We start from the raw sequence: 6000 nt of genomic DNA, 5'->3' as shown, positions 1-6000 counted from the left end.
GCAATTCCTTTAGAATTGCTTGAACGAATGATCCCTAGGATGATTGATGGTGGGGATGAGTTCAAGCAACTTTTTGTGTTGCATGCTATTTCTTCTTTCTTAGCCCCAACCCAAAACAGAACAATAGACCTTAAGATTGTAAAGTCTATAGTAGATTCGAATAAGATTAGTTCTTTTAATTGGTGTAAGTATGTGCTTGATCAGTTTTGTGACTCTGTTGTTAGATATCGTAAAGGAAAGGTGCAATTTTTTTCTGGATGCATTGTTTTGTTGGAAATAATTTATTTTCATCGTTTGAAATTCAAGAATATCTCTTTGCCATCCTCTTTACCCCTTATCTCTCATTGGACTGATAAGGATGTGTCAAAAAGAATTAAGGAGGAAACATCTGCTAATCATTTTGGCAGTGGTTTAATTTTGAGTACATATCCCGTGAGTCAGACGATGGTTTTTGAGTATGGTCAAGCTGTTGGGTTAAAGGTGAACAACGTTGATATTGGTCAACCAAGTGTAAATGCAGAACCCTTCAGAGATCAAACAGTGCAAGACGATGATAAAATTGAGTTTCACTTGCCGTTAAATGCAATGCGTAATTCTGAAATACACCAAGTAGCTGAGGATGTAAGTATGATCTTACTTATTTATGTATAACAAACATTTTAATGATAACACAGTAGCATTCTCCTGTATCTTTAAGTATGATCAAACACAGTAGCATTTTAATCACAAACATTTTAAGTATGATAACACAGTAGCATTCTCCTGTATCTTTAAGTATGATCAAACACAGTAGCATTTTAATGATAACATTTTAATGATATGCACAGTAGCATTTTAAGTATGTAAGTGTAAGTATGATCAAACAGTAGCATTCTCCTGTATAACAAACATTTTTCAAATTTTCAAAATAGAACACAGTAGCTATACATTGTCATAGTAACTTTTAATCACAACATAGTATCTTTTTCTAAGAACATAGTAGCATTCACCTTGGCAACAAATATTTTTCAAAATTTCAAAACAGAACACAGTAGCTATACACAGTCATAGTAACTTTTAATGATAACATAGTATCTTTTTCTAAGAACATAGTAGCATTCACTTTTGGAAAATAATCATAACATAGTATTTTAAGAACATAGTTACTTTTAATTTGAACAACATTTAACTTTATCTTTACTTATTTTTGTAGGAAATATGTGAGTTGCTGATGCTGATGAGGAGAGACACTCAAGTTGTCTCCGAGTTTTACATGCAGAAAATTAAGTTGTTTTTAGAACAAAAACGTTCATTTTCTTCTCCTCCTGTCCCTTTTCCTGATGTTCCTTCTACCTCATCCACACCTTTTTCTGAAACCCAAAGTTTTTTCATGAATCCTACCGTGCTCAATACAATCGATGAGATAGTTGACACGGTTAAATGGGTTACCTCTATTCCCAGGATGGTGAATGAGGTTTTTGTTGCTGATGAGGGTGATGTAGATGTAGATGTAGTGGATGAGGTTGAATTGGATCAAGTTGTAAATAATGTTGCTGATGAGGGTGATGATGATGTTGTAAATAATATCACTGTTTTTGAAAGCCATGGTTATGAGAATGTATTGATACATGGCAGGGCTAAGTGTTCCATTCCTTTCAGAGGTGTGAATGATAAATTTACATATGTTTCACATCTGCTGAAGTCAAACAAAAAATATATGAGAACACTTGGTTCGTTACTTCAAGAAACAGTTGACTATTGTTTTGTTTCTGATCAATGTTTTGACAATAGGTGAGTCTTTTTTTTTGGTTTTTCTTTTTATGTGATTTTTGTTTTTTATTATACTTATTTTATTCCTTTTTATTTGACAGTGAATTGCTCGTTAATTATGAGGACAATTTGAGGATTCAAAGGGAAGAGTTTTATACTCTTGGGGATCCCTCAAAGTTTACTCATGTTTCTGTTGTGGATTGTTGGTGTTTATTGCTCAATGAAAATGAAAAGAACAAGCAATCTTCAAAAAAGTTCTTCTTTAGTGCTAGTTCTAGTGTACGTTTTTTGTCATTTTTATTCTAAATTACTTTTCTTTTATTTTGAATTATTTTTAGTTATTTTTATTCTAAATTACTTTTCTTTTATTTTGAATTATTTTTAGTTATTTCATTGTTTTTTTTTTACAGCTTGCTTTGTTGGATTTTAATAATAATGGTGGTTCTGAACAAATTGATTTAATTTGTGATTCTTGGGTCAAATGGGTGGATTTCAACCAAGTTGATTTGACTAAGTTTGATCTGGTAAGATATTTTTTTAATGATTGATTGGCTTATATAGTCACTATTTTAGTTGTTATAGCTACTAATAGGTAGTTAGTACTTGTGCAGTCACTTTTTTTTAGATATATTTATTGATTCAGTGATATATAATATACAGATTGTTGTCCCGATATTGAAAGGCAGTCAGTACTTCTTACTTCTTCTGAATATGAAGTTAAGAATGGTTCAATGGATAGACAATGTGAACCATACTGCTGTTTCAGAAGAAGAAATTAGAAAGCTCGGTGACACTATGGTATGTGTAGCATTTTATTATCCTGAAAAACCTTTTGCCTATGTTGCTAAGATTATGAAATATTTATTAATAAATATTTAAATGAAACTTTTGTAGAAAGATTTGTTGTCAACAATTTTTGATGATAAGATGCAAGCTACTCATGTTATTCCATTATGGAAAATGGAACGAGTTCCCACCGATTGGAAAATGACTGCTAGGACGAATATTGAAAGTGATGTATTTATGATGATGAGCATGCTGTTTTTCGAGGGAACAGTTGATTTCCAGTGTCCAATATTGAATGCAGTTACGATTTTTCTTCTTAATATTATCTTTAAATGTATTTTTTTGAATGACATTCTAATTAAAAGATTCAAACTAAATGTATTTTCTTTTTATGTAGGCTCCATTGAGACATGTGGCAAGAGTTAAGATTGCCGGATCTTTATTGTTATCTGATTTGAACAAACAAAGATCCAAAGTTTTAGAAGAGCTGTCCAATTTTAAAGATAAAAGACGCTCCATTGCCAAACAAGTTTCTATCAGAAGATTAAAGATTCGTTAATGTGAAGTACAAGATGAAGTTGTGAATTTTTAAGTTGTACAAACATTTGATGGAACATAGTAGATAATCAGGCACTTAGGCTTAGGCTTTAGTTTGTACAAGATGAAGTACAAGGCTGATATTTTTGCAACAAAGTTTTTTCAAAATTACAAAACAGAAGACAGTAGCTATACATTGTCATAGTAACTTTTAATCACAACATAGTATCTTTTCTTAAGAACATAGTATCATTCACTTTTGCAACAAAAGTTTTTTCAAAATTACAAAGGAGTTGTAATTACAAAGTGGTATGCTATGTTGTTGGTGCTAACCGCCCCCCTGTATGGTAAACTAAGGAGTTTTCTTGGTTAGACTCAATTCATAAGAGGAACAAGAGAGAGCATGTAGTATGACCGGAATTCTATTTGATAAAGAAGCATTCGTTATCAAACCGTGGGATGCAAAGATGTCATATAAAAAAAATAGATGAACCACAATGCCTATTTGGTAACTCAGCATGTCGAGTATGATTGGCTCCCGTTATGGTGCTCCAAATGTAAACAATTTGGGCACATGAATTGGAGTGTCGGGTTGGCATCAAGCAAACCAATCACCGGCCTAATCTGTTGGTAAATGAGGATGGTTTCAGGCCGGTAAAGTCGAAGTGGGTGAGAAAAAATAAAGGTTTATCAATTGACCAGAAAACCGCCATGTTTAATGGGCAAATTTAGCAGCATGTAGGAATCCTAAAATTGCAGTAACAGATGATGTTCCTAAACCTTGTGCATCCACTAGTAAGGAGGATGCTATGAATCCAGCAGAACATCCGTGTGCATAACCAGTCAAATGTACAGAAGACAGTAGCTATACATTGTCATAGTAACTTTTAATCACAACATAGTATCTTTTCTTAAGAACATAGTATCATTCACTTTTGCAACAAAAGTTTTTTCAAAATTACAAAACAGAAGACAGTAGCTATACATTGTCATAGTAACTTTTAATAACAACATAGTATCTTTTCCTAAGAACATAGTAGCATTCATTTTTGCAACAAAAGATTTTTCAAAATTACAAAACAAAAGACAGTAGCTATCCATAGTCATCTTAATATAATCTCTTTATCTATCTGTTCTTCAGCATCAATTTTCCTGCATAACAAAAATTTTGCACTTTCATTTACATAATCAAACTATTAAATAAGGATACAATAAAATATAAGCAAATTATATATATTTTATACCTTAAGTGGGGTATCTTTTGTTGATGGGCAATTTCGACTATCATGATAATCAAATTTACCACAAGTTTTGCACTTTCTTTTGGGCTTCTTGCTTTGCTCAATAGTTTGTTCCTTTTCCCCAATTATTCTTTGCCTTTTTCCTTTGTTCTTTGATTGGATTGGGTTTTGTATTTCCATTGTCGAAGATGAACTTGTGCCTACTAACAATTCGATTTGTTGCTCTTTAGTAATGTCCACCCTCACATCATCACTTTCCTCCAATTTTCTACTAATATCTTTTAGGTTTTGTAAAAGTGATTGTAAATCACTCTCACTCCGTTGAGCTAAACCTACACAATTGAATATTTCACACCAAACTTCCCCCAACAACTTCCCCACGTTGTTACACTTTTTGCTCTCTTCAATCAGATTCCCATGCAAATCAAAAATAGGCTTCTTTAATGCTAGCTTCGTCCAACGATCTAAAACATATTGCTTTGGTATTTGTGTTATTTGTCTTGCACTCATAACACAAATCGCATGGGAACATAATATTCCTATCCGTTTAAATAACTTGCAATCACAATCTACCTTCAACTCGTCAATCGAACTTCCCAGTATAAAATTCACCTTGTACATCTTACTTACCGTTGAGTCCAAAACAGTTATACTTTCCACACTTTCATTCTTTTCAATACTTTGAATATAAGTTTTGAAACAAGACTTATAAACTTCATTTTGAAAAAGAAAAAAAATTTTTCTAGTATAGACTTCACCGGCATGTTTTTCAATCGGCAATGGTGTTTTATATTGTGGGTTTGTGTGAAGTGATTCAGCATTGAGCTTATCTTGTTTGTACCTCTGTGCATCCATTGCACTTTCATAACTCATATAAAATTCAACAAGTGTCATGTGAGGGTTTGAAAAGTGGTTGAAGAAACTATTAACACTTTCCGATCGGGATGTAGTTCTCAAAATCCCCCCCAATGGGATATCCCTAAAATATGCGGGTATCCATTGATCTCGTATACTAAATATACTAGTAAACCATTTATCTGTTTGAAGATTGTATTTGGTCATAATTCCCTCCCATTTTTCTTCAAATTCATCTTCTTCTTGATCAATATTCCACACACACCCATTTAATTCTTTCAAAAAATCTTCATTTTTGTTCAATTCCGGTCCAACTTTATCAGTCACTTTACTCATGATGTGCCACATGCAAAGTTTGTGTATTGTGTGTGGAAATACATTTTTAATCGCAATTTTCATTGCAGGGTCTTGATCAGTTATCAAATATGTTGGCATACACTCCCCCATACAATGTAAAAAAGTTCTAAATAACCACTCAAAAGATTCACTATCTTCCTTAGCTAATAAACCTATACCAAATGTAATACAAGACTTATGATGATCTACTCCGGTAAAAGGGGCTAAAACCATGCTATACTTATTGGTGTTATAAGTACAATCAAAAGTAACCATTTCTCCAAATAAACAATAATTCTTTCTACTTATCGCATCGGCCCAAAATAAACGTGATATGTGGTCCTCCTCATCTAAAGCATAATCAAAATAAAACCCCGTGTAAATATCTCTTTTTCTGATAAAATTCTCGATCAACATCTTCCCATCATCTCCTTTGATATATGCTTTCAAATCCCTATGGAAATTCTTAAAATCTTGCATTGTCACTCCCACATTC

Source organism: Amaranthus tricolor, chromosome 10 (genome assembly GCF_026212465.1).
Source record: "Amaranthus tricolor cultivar Red isolate AtriRed21 chromosome 10, ASM2621246v1, whole genome shotgun sequence".
Classification (NCBI taxonomy): domain Eukaryota; kingdom Viridiplantae; phylum Streptophyta; class Magnoliopsida; order Caryophyllales; family Amaranthaceae; genus Amaranthus; species Amaranthus tricolor.
This window is presented reverse-complemented; position numbering follows the sequence as displayed.